Genomic DNA, 19,089 nt, shown 5'->3' on the forward strand with positions numbered 1-19,089 from the left:
TTTTGTATGCAATTTACGTTGGATGTATATTTTGTTCTTGCAATGTTGTATTTGTTGCAATTTTGCACTTTTGACAAACAGTCTGAGATATTTGAGTGTTGTGTGTAATAAAACAATACTCTTTGAAATCCTAATTGTATTGCATTGTTTTAAACACTAAATATTTTACTTAAAACATTCCTCAGACACTTATTCAGTTATTTATAATATACGTTGTTCAAAAAAATCAAAAGTAGTTTCAATGTAGCTAGCTACTTTTTGATAGTAACTTGTAGTGTAGCTAACTACTTTTCCAAAAGGGTAGCCTGACTGTAGTTTAACTACTTTAACTTACGAGTAGCTTGTAGCTTGTCAAACTACAGTTTCAGAGTAGCTTCCCCAACACTGGTGAAATCTAGTTTTTATCATCTTCGTCTTTTAGCTAAAGTTAAACCGTTTTTGTCTTTTAACAGTTTTGAACAAGCTACACATGCTTTTATTTCTTCTCGTTTAGACTACTGTAATGCAATTTATATCGGTATAAATCAAAACACACTTTCACGCTTACAGTTAGTCCAAAATTCTGCAGCACGTCTTTTAACAGGAACCAAAAAGCGCGCTCATATAACTCCAATTCTTGCCTTATTGCATTGGCTTCCTGTTCGTTTTAGGATTGATTTTAAGATTTTACTGTTTGTTTTTAAAGCTGTGAATGGACTGGCCCCAACATATATCTCGGACCTCATCCAAATTTATACGCCAGCGCGGATACTGAGGTCAGAGGGCCAGCTCCAGCTTGCGGTCCCCAAGTCAAGACTTAAAACTCGGGGGGACAGGGCCTTTTCTGTGGTTGGACCTAAACTCTGGAACACTCTGCCCCTCCATGTCCAAACTGCCCCTACAGTTGAGTGTTTTAAGGCTCGTCTAAAAATAAAAATAAATAAAAATAAAAAATAAGCAATGTTTATGCATCAGGCCCAGGCCTGTAGAAATACTGCTGAAGCCATTTCTAGATTTGTGCATCTTTGTAATGTGTCCTGTGAAATCTTTTGTGATTGAGTTGGGGTTCACACTAGCCGATCTCTTCTGAGAAGAATACATTTGCATTAACCAGGGTTTGTGTGCCTTTATTTAAAGAGCTTTTGGCTTTTTACAGCCTGATCCTGTCAATGATTATCAGTGTCTTCAATACAAGTCTGAGAAGTAAATCTGTTTGTGCGTTAGTTTCATCAGATAGTTCTATTGTGACTTCAGACTACATTTTATGAGTAATCCATGCAGAAATCTTTTCAAAAGGTTTACAAACATGTTCTTGCCACTGTATTAACAAACATAAATACAGCTGAAAGATCTCAGGAGAGCAGGGGCGTAATTTGTGGGGGGGTTGGCGGGAGATAACCCCCCCAATATTTAAATCTATGCATTACACCCCCCCTAAACTTCAACCCCCCCAATGTTCAAACCAAATCTACGCCCTTGCAGGAGAGTGTGTGAGTGTCAACATTAGAGGACACACACAACACTCACGTCAAACAGTGAAACACACTCTGGTTCAGTCACTGCTGTAACACTTTTGAGGACAGACTTTAATAAAATGCAACACTGAATATAAACAAAACTAATTAAATTAAAGTGTACACTTGTTCTAGTATTTTTTATTTTAATTTTTATTTTTTATTGCTTACACAAGTTCTGAAACTATGACTCCATTTCTTGAAACACAGCAAAAACTCCCGTGTTAAATGAACTCTCCTGGGGGTTTATTTGGCTCCACACTCAAGAGTGTTAAAGTGTTAATATGAGTGTGAAATGAACACTGAAGAGTGTTAGTCAATGATATAATTAAGTGATTAATTGAGTTATGATTGAGCATTACTGAAGACACCTGATGTTAACAATCAGAATCACTGAAGTCAGGAAGTGTAGTCGAGCGGAGTCGGACGGCCCATCGAGAGAACGAAAAAACAACATTGCTGAAGAGGAAGGTTTTTGATATTGCAATATTTGTTTTAGTTTGTTTTGTTTGCGGGCTCATGGCATAATCTGATTTGTGACTGGATCAGAATGGCAAGTTATAGTGGATTTTCAAAGAATGAAGATATGCAGACGGGTTGGGAAAGGAGTACAAGTAGGAAAGGAGGAGGGAGAAAAGAAAATAGAAATAATCAGTTGACAAATAAAAGAGCATTAGAAGAGGATGAAGAAGGCAGAGAAGGCAGGAAAAAGATTATGACGGAAGAATTTAAGATCATTCTTAAATTTAAAGTGGGAAATGAAATCACATCAGTTAGCCCGATCACTCTGACGACTGGATTGAAGAAAGCAATTGGGGAAATAGAAATGGCGAAGGTGTTGCCTGATGGGAGTCTATTGGTGAAATGCAAAAATGCTGAGCAGAAAAATAAAACTATGAAACTGCAATCAGTGTGTAAAAAAGAAATAGTGGAAAAAATAATAATTGGTGAGAGGAGAGGAGCTAAGGGAGTGATAACAGGACTTCCCATAGAAGATAATCTGGAAGAACTAAGAAAAGATGTGATCACAGAAATTAGACGAATGCAGACTTTCAGGAATGGGGAAAAAACTGATAGTGAGTCAGTACTCCTTCAGTTTAAAGATGAGGTGCTTCATATGAAAGTGATGGAAGGCTATATGAGCTTTAATGTCATTAAGATGTTACAAATGTCACCGATATGAACATACTGCAAATGTAAAAGGAAACAGAGATGCGGAAGATGTGGAGGAGAACATGCATATGGAGAATGTGGGAGCAATGTCACAATTAAGTGTTGTAACTGTGGAGGGAACCACACAGTGGCGTATGGGGGATGTGAAGTCAGGAAAAAGGCAGTAGATGTTCAGCAAGTAAAATCAAATCAGAAAGTAACATGTGCAGAGGCTGTGAAAATATGTAGCAATGAAAGAGGAAAAGATGAAGTTAATCAAAATACAACTGAAGCAGAAATGGGTCAGGGCATGAAAATACAGGAATATCAATGGATACACTGTAAAAAATTTCCTGTAGAATTTACAGGAATTTCCTGGCAAAAAAAGTTGCCAATAAAGTCCTGTAAAAATGTTGGTAATTGCTGTAAAATTGACAGTATGTTACTTTACAGTATGTTACTGTAAACATACCATGGAAGGTAACTCATATAATTTGGGGAACCGATTGCTTCAAACAGTTCGAGTTCAAAATCTAGTATTTATACTGAAAGTACTATGAACTGACTTAATTTGAGTCCACTGAATATTACAATCTTTTTCTATAAAACTGCAAACACCTAATGTGTAATAGAGAATAGAGAATTAATTAAAAGCATGATTTTAACTAAAGTCTTTGAAGTTCATTTAGCGAACAATAGCACACATGTATGTGTTAAAGTACTGAGCAAGGAGATTGTCACTGCATCAGCAACTACACAGTTACTGCTTTTAAATAAAGCAACCGGCAGCATAACATCAGTGTTTCTCTGCTCATCTTTGACTGAAGCACAGGCTCTACTCTCCAGCACAATGGTGACACACAAAACTAATTAATTACACTAAAAGATTTCTCCTATATCATCTTGTGCAAAAAGACATAAAACACTTCAGTTTAATATTTACTCTCCTTATCAGTTATTGACTTTGCATAACTTTCTTCTATGAACTTTCTCTAATATTTCAGTGAAATTAACTTATTTTGTTTAATAAATCTGACTGTTACGTTTTACAGTATATTACTGTTTTTCCTTGATTTTACGGTAATCTACTGGCAGCTGGGTTGCCAGTAAATTGCTGTTTTTCTAGAGTTTTATGCTGTAAATTAATTTACAGTTAATTACTGTTAAAATACACTTCACTCTGTTTTTTTATTTTTATTTGACACATTTAACCCTTTTAACGAGTAAGGGGAGGCTGCAGACCTGGAGCCGGTAGATATACGCCCCAAGCAGTTTTACGCCCCTGGCAGTTTTACGCCCCTGCTGTTCCTGATGCGTCCAGTAGGGGGAGGCTGTACATTGACACGAATTGATTGAGGTATAATAAATAATCCGCTAAAGTTATTGTTGTTTAGCAATGATGCAACATTTATTATTTATAAACGAATAGCTTGATAGAGCTAGGTAGATATCAATTCATTTATTTATATCAATGGATAGGTCTATCATTTATTTCGAGAGACAAAAAGTTCTGGACGGTCAGGTTGATGTTCTGTCTGGCTTAAATTTATAAGTTATAGCTTACCACGTGTAAGTTTAGCTGCCCCTAGTCTTCTCTACTCACTTTCAAAATTAATTTTCTTTTGAATGTTCTTTTGTTGCCCGTCTTTATCTTGCCTCTTCTGGTAAGACTCCTTTACTCCTTTCTGGTTTGAGTTGTTTCTTATAAAATGAGATCTAACTATCTCATTTATATCTAAATATACATTTTTCTTAAAATAGCGTACTGATCTGGATTAAAATGTAGGCTGTGTGCACTTAAAGTGGGATTTTTCTTTGCCAAGTAACTTGCATGATGCATCCCAGTGTGTTTGCTTATAGCTATGGAAATCTCTCTCTCTCTCTCTCTCTCTCTCTCTCTCTCTCTCTCTCTCTCTCTCTCTCTCTCTCTCTCTCTCTCTCTCTCTCTCTCTCTCTCTCTCTCTCTCTCTCTCTCTCTCTCTCTCTCTCGAAACTTTTATAAACTATAAACACCCATCTCTTTTTTAACTGCATTCCAAACCAATAGCTTCTCTAGTAAATAAATGACTTACAGAGACATACAAGGACATGTTTTTAATGTCATTTTTTAAATTTTCTCTGCACAGTCCATCATCAGTGGCCAAAAGAAATCAAAGTGTCTTGACACTTTTTCCAAAAGTGTTCCACCAACAAGTACCTGTGCCATTGTACTTTGAAGATCAGGAGCAAATTGATGCAATCCACACTCATCTGACATAAATTCTGGGCAACACACACACACACACACACACACTGTGACTAGATCAAATTCACCATGGATGTCCTTTTTATATTTTTTTAAAGTTTAGCTTTTTTTAATGAAATACACACATGAAATGCAAATTAAAAAGGCAGTTTGTGTTCTCGTAACACTTTCTTTTATGTGGTCTGTGACTCATGGGGTCAGTGATTCTGCAGGGTCTCCAATAAGTATTATAGTTTATCTCAGTTGCTTTGGTGCATTTCTCAGATCACACCTGAAATCACATCATCTTTCACTTGTGCACATCATAAAAGCAATTTCTCATTTTATACAAATTGCAAATGCTTTGGTACATTCATGCAATTCATAATGTACAACTGTCTGCTGTTTCCTACATTATCAACTCTTTATGTCTTGTTGATCAAAATATAGGCCTATTATACTATTTCTCTGTTGAATTGTCATACTCCTCAAAACATCTAGGCATTAGTTCCTTGCATAAGTCATTAAATGCAAAATGGCTGACTAGTTGTCATAAACTGTTAAGCATGTTTTCAATACATTTCTATTACACTTTATTTTGTAAATGTGTCCTGAATTGATGAATTGCGGAGGTGTATTTAGAATTTCACTAATGAAGGAAAAAATGAATTGATATAATGAATAATGATGAAATGTACAAAAGCAACTGTGATAAAAAATTAAGGATTCAGGAATTTTATACAAAATTTAACAGTGAGTCCTGCTGCTTTTGAATTTGACAAAATAAAATTCACCATGGATGTCCTTTTTACATTTGTTTGTTTAATTTTATTTTAATTTTTTATCAGTGAGCAGAAGCACTTTGACAGGAGGATAGAAAAACAGTTAAAGCAGAGTGGCAAGCCATAGGGGAGTCATCATAATTCATAAATGGTGTTGATAAATAATGTTTTTGTGAACAAAAATATTGTCTCTTTCTTATAAATGGCCCTTGGAATTTTAGAAAAGGGATAAATTGTGTTTGTCTTCATAAAATGCTATGAAGGACACTGTTTTGTAGCTGTATGATGACTAAGTGAATAGTACAGCAGATATTTAATCCAGGATCCATATGATTACACGGTGCTGTATGTCTAATGGGCTAAATATGTTTAATATCTAATTGTAACTTTATATAAATTCACAACAACATATTTCACTCAGTCTCCTGTATAAAAACATACAGTGAATATTCTATTATTATTAATTAGTATTATTATTATTACTATTTATTCAATATTAATGTATTCAATATTCAATTAACTATTCTATAGTAGGTCATATATCATTACTTGTCATCTGATCCAACTATGTGTGTTATTTTTTAATTCATGAAAACAAATAGTCTTCTGTATAGGCTGAGTGAAGCCCAACCTAATATCTAGAGATATTTTAATCCATAGTGCAGTGCAGATTTATACTAAAACGTTTAATATTTAAATGAACAAAAACCACAAATTCGGGCAAAATCTATGAACTGGACGGTTATTATTGTGTAAGTTTTGAGCATCGATTTAATGGTGTTATTTCGCAGCATATCCCCCTACTGGACGCATCAGGAACAGCAGGGGCGTAAAACTGCCAGGGGCGTAAAACTGCTAGGGGCGTAGATCTACCGGCTCCAGGTCTGCAGCCTCCCCATATAGCTTTTAACTCCACTGCAAGTTTTGAATGAACACTTGTGTGTCCACACTACAGAGTGTTTGAGTAACACTGAAGCAGCGTTGAAGTTAATGATATAATTCAGTGATTAATTAACTGATGATTGAGCATTAGTGATGAACACCTGATGTTAACAAGCAGAATCACTGAAGGACAGAGGAACAAGAAGAAGATAAAAAAGAGAAACACAAGAACTACAACTGACTTCAGCCACATAAGACATTACATCTCTCAAGATTTCAGCAAAGGATGAATAAACACCTCCAAAAAAATAGCATTACCAGCTTCACTTATTACTAACCAGATTTACTTTATTTATTTTTTCACACGTCTACAGAAATTCCTATTGAGAATTAACAGAGGTTTAGATGCTGTTTTGTTTCATTTGATGTTACCATTATGGAGATCAGTGTTTGCTTTAGTTGGGCTCTTGACCCTTGACATTAACATTTGTTTTTGTTTTTTAGGGCTGGGCGATATATATCGTGAGATTGTTATGCGCATCTCGTCAGTAAAGCCGGTTCCTTGATTAGTAGTAAAGCACCATCACCTGTTTTCAGATGTAGCGGCATTTACTACAAAGACCCGTAGTTAACTGACAATCTGAGCCATATCGCATTAATATCGCGGACGTATCGCCAGCGATAATTCATGCGATATGGCTCAGCTTGTCAGTTAACTACGGCTCTTTGTACACAGCAAAAACTCCAGTGTTAAATTAACACTCCTGGGAGTGTATATGAGTCCACACTCAAGAGTGTTTATGTTAATGAGATAATTAAGTGATTAATTTAGTGATGATTGATCATTATTGAAGACACCTGATGTTAACAAGCAGAATCACTGAAGGAGAAAATCTCAAATTGTAAGCCACCGTTATAGCGATCATTGTTTGCTTTAGTTGGGCTCTTGACCCTTATATTATTAACTTTAGATTTTGTTTGTCTGCTGTATCTGAGTTATAACTGCCAGATGAACAAAGAAAAAAAGTGATTTGATGGTGTTGGTTATATTATGATCATCTTTTGAACTTTATGTTTTTGTTTTATGTTGTTTACAGCATAACTGTGATTCGGCATAAATATCCAGAATTTTAGATATAATATGAAGGATTTCTTAAAAGTTGTTTTTAAAAAAAAAAGTCTTTCTTTTAGGCACACACAGACGTCAAGATTCAGTCAATGCATCTCAACAATGGTGATGAGCAGAATATTCAATTAGGAAAAGTAAATTACATAGACAATTCAGATCATAATTTATTCATACCGCAATGCATGATGGGAGCCATTAATGAGTTGTGATTGGTGGCAGCCACTGCAACATGCTTTATTATTATCACCATTGTTGAGATTCACAGGCTGATTATTGATATCTGTGTTTCTAAATAAATTCATTTGAAAGTGTTTTGATCAGAACAATGTTTATTAAATATTTTGGATTATAAGAAAAATACTGATAATCACATGTAAAATCACAAAGCTGCTGCTAACAAGTTAAACAAAACTATCTCAATAAGTATCATTTTTCAGATCACAGCATGATTATGTCAAAACATAACCAATACTATCAGATCACACTTTTCTTTGTTCATTTGACTGTTATAAATCAATAACAACAGACATACAAAATTTAAAGTGAATATATAAGGGTCAAGAGCCCAACTAAAGCAAACACCCATCACCATAACGGTGGCTTACAATTTGTGATTTTCTCCTTCAGTGATTCTGCTTGTTAACATCAGGTGTCTTCAATAATGCTCAATCATCACTCAATTAATCACTTAGGGCGTTTTTCCACTGGGTTCGTTTGCTGCGGTCCGAACCCGAGTGCGCTATTTCCCGGTGCCCCCCGCAGCGTTGGTCTGGTTTCACACTCAATTAGTTGTATCGAACCCAGGTGCGTTTGCAGTGATCTTACGTCATCGCAAACGCACACGGAAAACGCATGGAGAATACAACTCGTGTGAGGAAACAATGATATTCGACAGTGATACGCATGCGCGGGATACTATACTTCCTGAACAAGCGCGCACCCGAGTCCGTGTTGCTTGCACATTAACGCGAACCGCGCCACGGTTCGGGAGCAACCAAGCTCAGACCACCTCCTCCAGGTAGTCTCGGGTTCGGTACTCTAGTGCGCACCCGGGTCCGATGACAGCGTTCACATTAGCGATTTTTCATGCGAACCGTGCCCCGGTCCGCACTAAACTGCCAGTGTGAAAGCGCCCTTAATTATTTCATTAACTTTAACACTCTTGAGTTTTTGCTTTGTAGTAAATGCCGCTCCATCTGAAAGCAGGTGATGGCGATTTACTACTAATCAAGGAACCGGCTTTACTGATGAGAGGCGCATAACAATCTCACGATATATATCGCCCAGCCCTAGTATAGGGTGTGATTTTGAACACAGTCTCTAAAGTGTCGACTTTGAGCGCTGTTAATTCACAGTATATTCCTGTAGGCTAGTTTCTCGAAAATGACAAATATCACCCAGAATGCATTTTTTACGGTATATTACTGTTTTAATGGAAAACAGCATGTTACTGTAAAATGTGGCCGTTTTTTTACAGCAATTTTTTACAGTGTAGGATAGTGCTTTTCTTAGCATATGTCATCAACTGTTCAGAACAAGCAAAAACAAAAACGGAGAAGATTAAAATCATAGTTAAGGCAGCAGCTAAACTCCTAAACATGAAAGATTTGTCATGGGAAAAGATACATGCTGACTTTAACCATGGAGAAGGGAACGCAGATACAGCTTCTCAAAGCATAACTTAATGTTGGTAATTCAATGGAATGCTAGACGTTTGTTAGCAAATGGACATGAGTTTAAGGGGTATATTGATAAATTAGAAAATAAACCGGATATCATATGCATTCAGGAAACATGGCTCAAACCTTATCTGGATTTCATTATTAAAGGATATAATACCATACGCGGAGATATAGAAGAAATGGAAATGGAGGAGGATGTGCAATATTTATTAAAGAAGGTATAGATTAGATACAATACAAGAATTAGAGGTAATAGTTATTGAACTATGGAACAAGAAAGAAAGAATTAAAGTGATTAACTTCTATAACCCATGTAAAAAGCTAGAGTGAATAAAACTAGAATCAATACTGGAAAAGTGGAGAGGTAAAATTATTTGGTTTGGTTAATTATTTTAATGCACATATTAAGGTGTGGGGTGAAAAAGAAGATTTAAATGGAGAAATTTTAGAAGAGATAATAGATGAAAAGGAATTAGTATGTCTAAATGATGGATCCGGTACAAGGGTCAATTTAAATAAGGGTACAGAAACCCCAATAGATCTTACTTTGGTGTCTCAGTCTCTGGTAGGGATAAGTAGTTGCAAGTAAATAAGGAAAGCACTATAGGGAGCGATCATTATCCTATATTTACAGAAATTGGAATAGAAGGGGACATGCAAAAGAAAGAGAGAGTAAGAAGGTGGAAATTTGAGGAAGCAGATTGGAGCAAGTTTAGAATATTAACTGAAGGAAAATTAAAGGAGGTTAGTATAAATCAGGGAATTGAAGATCTCAATGAAGAAATAAGTATTATTTTAGGAGCAGCAAAAGAGTCGATACCAAAAAGAGGTGGTAGTAATAGAAAGAAAATAGTTCCTTGGTGGACGCAAGAATGCACAAAGGTAATTAAAGGGAAACTCCACCTCTGGAAAGATGAATGTGTATTTAAATTGGGTCATTTATGTAGTAGAAATGTGAAATTATTTTTGAATTTGGAGCCTTCTAGACTGAGAAAAGCCAGAAAATGTATTTTTGGCTCATGTGAATGAAAGACAACAACTCCCAGAATGCACTTGCTTCGCTGCTCTACTAGGCCACTCCCAAGCCACGCCTACCGGTTAGAGAGTAGTTGTAAACAACAAAGCTAAGCTAGTACTAACGTTAGTCTCCGTGAGTCTGCCCGGGTTTTTGAGATCGCACAAAATGTCCGGGATTCGGCTTTTGCGTTCTACAGTCGTTCACAGGACGAGACTAGGGCCACGGGAGAACGAGGCGAGGCCGGTGGCGTGATCGGTTGATGTGCGTTTTACCCTTGCTAAGAAAATACCCGCTCCTCCGTGAGAGATACAAGACCAGTGCATCTCACACGTGTCAAACACTACATTCAAATTCACCAATCGAAATGAATTCAGTTAGATTGATCAAAAGGTGTGCATGTAAACAATGATGAAATCAAACGCACTGGCACTGATCTGTGATAGGTCTGTTAGCGCATTAGGTAACCCCCTATGGGCGGGTTTGAAAGGGTGGGAACTAGTGCGTGTAGTCTTAACAGAAATCCCCCCCTCTTACACTTCCTCCGACAATGACGCAAAATGGCGATTTTTGCGTCATTGTAGGAGGAAGTGTAAAGAGGTAAATACAGATTTCTCTCATCTCAGGGGGAAATGAGAAAATGTCAAGTCAAGTCAAAATTTATTTATATAGCACCATTTATACAGACAAGCTGACCAATGTGCTTTACAAAGCGATATAAAAATCACACAACAGACAGAGCAAGAAAAATTAAAATACAAATTACAAGTTATTAAAAGCAATTGAATAAAAGTGTGTTTTCAAGCGTGACTTGAAAACTGACAAGTCGGATGCAGAACGAACATGATTAGGCAAACTATTCCATAATGTCGGGCCTGCAATGGCAAAGGCACGATGACCTCTGTGTTTTAACCTGTACCGTGGTATAAATAAAAGTTTCTGTGTACCTGACCTAAGATCTCTGGAAGGATTGTATTGCTCTAAGAGCTCAGATAGATAGAGGGGAGCTAGGTTATTTAGGCACTTATAGACGAATAAAAGGATTTTAAAATCAACCCTAAAACGAACCGGCAACCAGTGAAGGGATGCTAAAATCGGGGTAATATGTTCATGTTTGCGAATGCCTTTTAAAAGTCTCGCTGCTGCATTTTGGACTATTTGAAGACGTGTTAGAGTAGTTGAATTTATTCCATAGTATAAAGAATTACAATAGTCCAGTCGAGATGACAGGAAAGCATGTATCACCCATTCAAAAGCTTGGGGACATAAAAAGGCTTAACTTTAGTCAGCATACGTAGATGGAAAAAACAAGATCTGACAACAGAATTTACTTGCTTATCCAGTTTCAAGAAACTATCTAATGAAACACCAAGATTTTTCACACAGGTATTTACTGGCAAATCACTGCAAATCAAAATGTTGCACGACCATTCAATAGTATGACTGGGTTTCTAACATTGCAAAGCTTAATGCAAATGGGTGGAGTGTTCCTTTAAAGAGAGAAATAAGACATTTATAAGTCTAAAAAAAAAAAAAAACCACATGACTTTCAGATTTTAATTGATTATAAAAGGAAGCAGGCTGTAAGGAAAACAATAGAGAGAGCTAAAAAGAATTTTTGGGGGAAGTTTTGTGAATCTTTAGGAAGAAGTAGGTCATTAGATCAAGTATGGGGTATGATGAAGAGAACGTCAGGCAATAAAAAAAAAGAGTATGGTTATCCTATAATGAAAGATGGAGAGAAAGTAATAATAGAGAGCAAAGGCAAAGCAGAGTTGCTGGCAAGGACATTTGTTAAAATACAGTAATGGTAATTAGAGTAACGAGGAAAAGATAGGGAGAAAACAATAAGAGAAAATGTAGAAGCAACGCATGATAATAGGGACAGTGAAAGTGCCATAAATATGATGTTTACATTAGGAAAATCGAATAATGTTATACGAAAATCAGGAAAAACAACGCCAGGGAATGATCAAATAAGTTATTGACTGATAAAAACATTTAAATATTAAGATAAGAGTAAAGAAATATTATTACAATTATATAACAAGGTTTGGGAAGTGGGGTGTTTGCCAAAACAGTGGAAAGAATCAATTATTGTCCCCATATAAACCAGGTAAGGATCCGAGTTTAGCAGAAAGTTATAGACCGATTGCTTTAACTTCACATGTAGGGAAAATTATGGAAAAAATGATAAATGAAAGATTAAAATATTATTTAGAGTCAAAGGAACTAATAAAGGATTACCAGAGCGGATTTAGAAAGGGACGAAGAACAATAGATCCCGCTATATGTTTAGAGAGTGAAATTAGAAAAGCTCAAATTAATAAAGAAAGTACAGTATCTGTATTTTTTGATGTAGAGAAGGCGTACGATATGCTGTGGAAACAAGGACTAATGATTAAATTTTTTTAGATGGGAATAAGAGGGAGAATCTATAGTTGGATTAAAAACTTTTTGGATCGCAATAAGAACAGGGAAAGAATTTAGTACAAAGTATTTTGTGGAAAATGGAACTCCTCAAGGGAGTGTTGTTAGTCCAGTTTTGTTTTCAGTTATGATGAATGAAGTGTTTAGTAAAGTTGATAGATCTATAAGTGTTGCATTATTGACGGAGTTATGTGGAAAAAGGGAAGACATATAGTGAGGAAAATGCAAGAGGCAATAGGGAAAGTATGTGTTGGGGAATGGAATGGGGTTTTAGGTTCTCTTACGAGAGGTCTCTCGTACTGCGTAAGATATCTTACGCTAGGGGAAAATCCTTTTTCCGCGAGATATTGAAGCCAAAAATTATCCTTAATTTTGTAATAATGCAAAACGCGTTGCGGCAGCATGCAGACATAGGCGAGGCAGCTCGCGCACCTATTGGCTGCTCTGCGGCAACTGCAGCAGCCTATCGAGCGAGGCCTGGCGTGACGCCAGACCCAATCAGGGCACTTCGCGCCCGCTGCGTCACGTCCCGCCGAAATGGGCGTGGTCTAGGCCTATAAATACCGCTCGCAGGCAGCTATTATCTGATTTTTCATCCTTCAAGCGAAGCACACGCATCGCTGGAGCTGGAGAAGAAGCCGCGCCGTCTGAGAGAGAGCACCTTCAGCGGGACGAGTCACTGAAGTCGCTGGCCGCGCCGCCTTCCTGCCTTCCTGCTGCGCTTTCCGGCGCTCATATCCTTTCCATTACACTGTACTCTGTTTGTGTGTGTGTGTCGCAGCGGCACATTCTAAAAGAGCTAGCGTCTTTTTCAAGATGCCTTCCTGCGGCTCGTGCAGAGCCACACTCAGCGACGGGGACCGCCACGTGGTTTGCGTTTCCTGCCTGGGTGAGGAACATGCAGTTCTCGCGCTCGCTGACGGCGGCTGCCCTCACTGCGAGCTGATGACTATGGCGACTCTGAGGACTCGCCTGGCCTTCTTCGCTGAGACTGCTCCCCCGCCCGCCGCGGTGTCGCGCCGTAAAAAGCGCCGTGCCCAGCGGGTCCCGGAACCTTCCCCCAGCCGCCAGAGCTCGCCGGTTCGCCCGCTTGCTTCCCCGGCTTCGTCAGCCTCTCTTCCTGACGGACAGCGGCCGCCGTCTGCCGCCGCTTCCGTCGACATCGCTGATGAGGAAGCCCTGCTGGGAGAGGATGATTCCTGCTCTATCCTGGCGTCAGGCAGTGAGGATTGGGCGGGCTCTGAGGATCCCGCGCCCCCTGCCCGCACATCGTCAGGCAAGAGAGCGTCCATCGAGACGGAGCTCATGCGAGCTCGGCGAGCCTCGGCCTCGAGTGGTCTTCGCCCGAGCAGCCCGCTCACAACCGGCTGGATGGATTTTTCCTGCCTGGGGAGCGCGCTTCGCCTGCGTCCAGACCAGCGCCCTTTCTTCCTGAGTTACACGAAGAAGTCGCTAAGTCCTGGAACGCCCCCTATTCAGCTAGAGTGCGTCCTGCTGTTTCTTTGGCATTCTCCGCAGTTGACGATGCCAAGAACAAAGGATACCTTTCGCTGCCGCCGGTCGAAGAGGCGATAGCGGCCCACTTATGTCCGCCCTCCGCTGGACGGCGCGCTAAGTTGGCCCTACCCTCTAAAGCTTGCCGCACGACGTCAAGCCTGCTCCGCCGCGCTTTCTCCGCCGCCGGGCAAGCTGCGTCAGCGCTGCACACCATGGCTACGCTTCAGATCTCCCAGGCCGATCTCCTCCGTAAACTGGATGAGGAAGGACCTGACGCGATCTGCGTGCCGGACTTAAGAAGTGCCACGGACCTCGCTCTCCGTGCTACTAAGTCTGCAGCGCAGGCCATTGGACGGAATATGGCCTCTCTCACTGTGACCGAGAGACATCTTTGGCTGACGCTCTCGGAAATGGCCGAGTCCGAGCGCACCGCGTTCCTCGACGCCCCGATTTCCGCCACAGGCCTCTTTGGATCCTCCGTCAAGGATTTTGCGGAGAGATTCGCAGAGGTACAGAAAGCGTCACAGGCTATGAAGCACTTCCTCCTGAAGCGCTCCAGCTCTGCAGCAGGCCGTGCGAAACCGTCTGCTCAGAGCTCACAGCCACAGCCACCGTCCACTGCCTCCACTTCGCAGCGCCGCCAGGCCCGAAGCGCGAGACCGCGCTCCCGCTCATCCGGTCGCCGCCCCGCCGTGCGTGGCCCGCGACCTAGGATTACGGTGAAGCCCGAGGCCCCGAAGTCGTCCTAGGACGTCTAGGAAAGCGACGGTGTTCAAGTCCCGCTGCGGCCGGACTCACACCAAAGCTATTCGCTCGTCCAGTTCCAGCAAATGTGACTGTTCCAGTGTTTTCTGCAGCCAAGAGGCCGGTTCTGTCACCCGCTTGCCTGCACACAAATGCCGTTTTCACGGCTACCCAGATAAATCCCCAAAAGAGTGTATTTTCTGGTGTCCCGGCCACGGCCGATGGTGTCTCGTGTAGTAAGAATGCCCACTGCCCAGTGCCCATCTCTACACACAAGCACAGCCTGTCACACAGGGCTCGCGCACATGAATCGACTCAGATCGATTGCGCTTCAAACATGGTGAATGTGCCCACTAACACCACGTTATGCATGTCTCACGGTTTCTGTAAAAACGAAACCAACGTGCATTCGCTTCACTCAAGCGAACGATGCTTTCGGTGTGATAAATGTGCCCGCTGTCCCGCGCCCACATCCACACATAGACATGACAGTTCCCACGGGAACCGCCCAGCCCTCCCCCTCGCGGTTGACCACCGCAGAGGAGTCGAGCGCGGGCAATCTGCCCGCTGTTATCAGCGCGCCCCATGCCTCAAATGTCACGAGCGCGACGCTTGTGTTGCAGCACGCCGAAGCTTCTCCATCGCTAAGCGAGCGGAGCGCGCTTCGTATTCAACCCCTAGCTATCCATGCAGACGCATGGGCAAAGCTGCCCGGGGTTTCGAAGTGGGTGCTGAACATTATAAAAAGAGGCTATTCGCTACAGTTTCGCCGACGCCCTCGCCGCTATGCGGCGCGCGTCGAGACCACGGTAAAAACAGAAGTAGCACATTTACTTCGAGCCGAAGTGGCGAAACTATTGAGCAAAGGGGCCATAGAGCCTCTCTCTCAAGTTCAGAGCGAAGGAGGGCTATACAGCAGATACTTCCTGGTACCGAAAAAAAGACGGGGGTCTCAGACCCATACTAGATCTAAGGCAACTGAACAGAGTGCTTGTGAAGCGACAGTTCAGGATGCTCACGACCAGACAAATCCTTGTGCAGATTCGCCAAGGAGATTGGTTTGTGTCAATAGATCTGAAAGACGCGTATTTTCAAATACAGATAGCGTCACGTCACAGGCGATATTTGAGATTCGCCTTCGAGGGCCAGGCATATCAGTACACAGTCCTGCCGTTCGGTTTATCCCTGGCACCCCGTACATTTACGAAGTGCATGGATGCGGCACTCGCACCCCTCACAATGAGAGGCATACGAGTACTGAACTATTTGGACGATTGGCTGATTCTAGCGCAATCTCGCTCAGTGATCATAGAACACACGACCGTTTTACTCGATCACCTCGAGAATTTGGGTCTCAGTGTCAATTGGGCGAAGAGCTCTCTGTCACCCAGTCAGAAGATATCTTTCCTGGGCACAGAATTGGACTCGCTGTCCATGATAGCGCGACTATCACCACAGCGCGCGGTAGACATTCAACGCACAGCGAACTCGTTCCGCTGCGGCGCGTCTGTCCCGCTCAAGAAATTTCAGAAGATGCTAGGTCTCATGGCCTCAGCATCATCAGTGCTCCAGCTGGGCCTGCTCCGCATGCGCCCGCTGCAGTTTTGGCTGAAAGCGCGAGTCCCACACAGAGCGTGGGCATCCGGTTTGCTTCGCCTCAGGGTCAATCAGAAGTGCGTCACAGCTCTGAAACCTTGGAGAGCGAACGACTGGTACCAATCAGGTGTAAGCCTGGGGACTTCCTCGAGGGTGAAAGTGGTGTCCACGGACGCGTCCACCTCGGGATGGGGAGCGCTGCTCGAGGGCAGACCGTTCTTCGGCCAGTGGTCAGAACGGGAGAAGCTCCTGCACATAAACTGCCTCGAAATGCTGGCAGTAGACAACGCGCTGACGCGTTTTTGTCCCCAAATAAAAGGACGCCACGTCCTGGTCCGTTCGGACAACATGTCTGTGGTGTCCTACATAAATCGCCAGGGCGGCCTCAGGTCCAGGAACCTGTACAGGCTGGCAGAACGCCTCCTGGTATGGGCTCAGTGCAACCTGCGCTCGCTCAGAGCAGCGCACGTGCCAGGGCTCCTGAATATAGGACCAGACAGACTGTCCAGGAACAATGTTCCGGCAGGCGAATGGTCTCTACACCCACAGACAGTCCAACTGCTGTGGAAGAAATTCGGCAGAGCGGAAGTAGACCTGTTCGCGTCTCAAGAAAACGCTCACTGTCCGGAATTTTTCTCCAAGAGCAGGGACGTGAAAGGTGCGCCATTTGAGCCTTTACAGTCAATTGATTTGAAACACCTGTCTTTCAAGACTGTGTTTCTGCTGGCTCTCGCTTCAGTGAAGCACATAGGGGACCTACACGCGCTCTCTGTGAGCGCGGCGTGCATGGAGTTTGGGCCTAATGACTCAAAAGTTATTCTCAAACCTAAGCACGGTTATGTTCCAAAATCCCTCAACACACCGTTTAGGGCGCAGGTTATCTCCCTGTCAGCCCTACCGGTCCCTGATGAGGAAAGAGACGCGAGCCTCCTTTGCCCAGTCAGGGCATTACGAGCTTATGTGTCTCGCTCGTCTGTTTTCAGACAGACGGAGCAGCTCTTTGTTTCGTTTAGCGGACGTTCTAAGGGACTAGCCGCGTCGAAACAGAGCCTATCCAGATGGATAGTTGATGCTATAGCGCTGGCATACGCCTCCAAGGGCATGCAGTGCCCGTTGGGTGTCAGAGCGCACTCCACGAGAGGCATGGCCTCTTCGTGGGCCTGGTCAAGTGGGATTGCCTTGCAAGATATTTGTATGGCGGCAGGTTGGGCCTCCCCGTCTACATTTATAAGGTTCTATAACATAGAGGTTCCCGCCCTGCAGGCCAGGCTGCTGTCGGTCTAAGTTTACCAGTATTATCTGACCTGATGCTATCAGCTCAGAATGCTGCGTCTACTGAGCACAGCTCAATGTTCGACAGTGAAAAGTAGCAGCACGAGATGTGCCTGGGCAAACTGTGTAAGACCCACTGTTACGGCCCTTTATCTAATTTGGCTCGTTAAAACACATGTAAGACAAGGACCGTACATATTAAGAATCACAGACGACTGGGTGAAGTTTCAAGGTGTGAATCGTTTCTTTTAATAAAACATATGAGAGAGCGCACCAATAATAAACAATAAATCAAACTAATAGCACAGGTAGGGCAGCAACAGGAAAACAGAAAACCTGACTATCTAACTCTGTAGACAAGATCTTATCTGCTCCCGAGGAAAACAACAAACAGAGTGAGTCTTCCGGGCCACTGCTTTCCTACGCTGTGTTAACTAAATAATAAAAGTGATCAAAGAAAATACCCACTACCTGGCTTGAAAATAACAAATAAAAGCTCAGTCCGTGATCTGGATCAGTCGAGGCAAAGATCGTAGACTACCCGCCATGAGGCAAGTAACCCCAGCTGTCACTGATCAGAAGGGTGGAGGCAACGAGAGCAGCGAGCATCGCGAGAGAGCAGAGAGAACCGAGAGAGAGCCCAGCCTCAATTCCGGACCGGCTTAAATACGGGGTTTCCCATGACGTCATTCATGACTGCACCTGCGATCTCAGATAGAACAATTAACATTCAGCAATTTAAAACACCACCACATAACACCCACATTCCCCCATCAGTTCAGGCCGTACCCCGCCCTGTCTGTATGATGAAATTCGCGTCTAAGCGGCGCTGCCATATGTGGAAGAGTGCGGCTTCGCCCCTCCCTCTTCCCGGACTCCCTGTGAGTTCCCTGAGTGATTGTGCACTATATGTACCCCGGGCTTTCGCCCTTGGGTCTTTGGTGTCAGATCTCAGCATGCACGGCGTTTTGCATTGGGTCCCCTAGCGTAAGATATCTTACGCAGTACGAGAGACCTCTCGTAAGAGAACGTACTCGGTTACTAACGTAACCTCGGTTCTCTCTAGAAGAGGGAACGAGTACTGCGTATCTTGCCGTGCATGCACACGCTCTGGTTGCTTCGATGATGAAAAACCAGATAATAGCTGCCTGCGAGCGGTATTTATAGGCCTAGACCACGCCCATTTCGGCG

At 42.2% G+C, this 19,089-nt stretch overlaps 1 protein-coding gene and 1 long non-coding RNA gene across 2 annotated transcripts in view; one reads left to right on the forward strand and one right to left on the reverse strand.

The window, feature by feature from the left end:
- LOC309507629 (uncharacterized protein) overlaps window positions 1–19,089 on the reverse strand; it is a 161,192-nt gene that overhangs the window by 29,884 nt on the left and 112,219 nt on the right. The window lies entirely within an intron of this gene.
- On the forward strand, window positions 2,982–5,678 carry LOC309508098. The gene is made up of 2 exons (XR_014209376.1): window positions 2,982–4,002; window positions 4,772–5,678. It is a non-coding gene; the product is annotated as an uncharacterized lncRNA (long non-coding RNA).

This window comes from Leuciscus leuciscus, assembly GCF_965113295.1.
Source record: "Leuciscus leuciscus genome assembly, chromosome: 1".
NCBI classification, from domain to species: domain Eukaryota; kingdom Metazoa; phylum Chordata; class Actinopteri; order Cypriniformes; family Leuciscidae; genus Leuciscus; species Leuciscus leuciscus.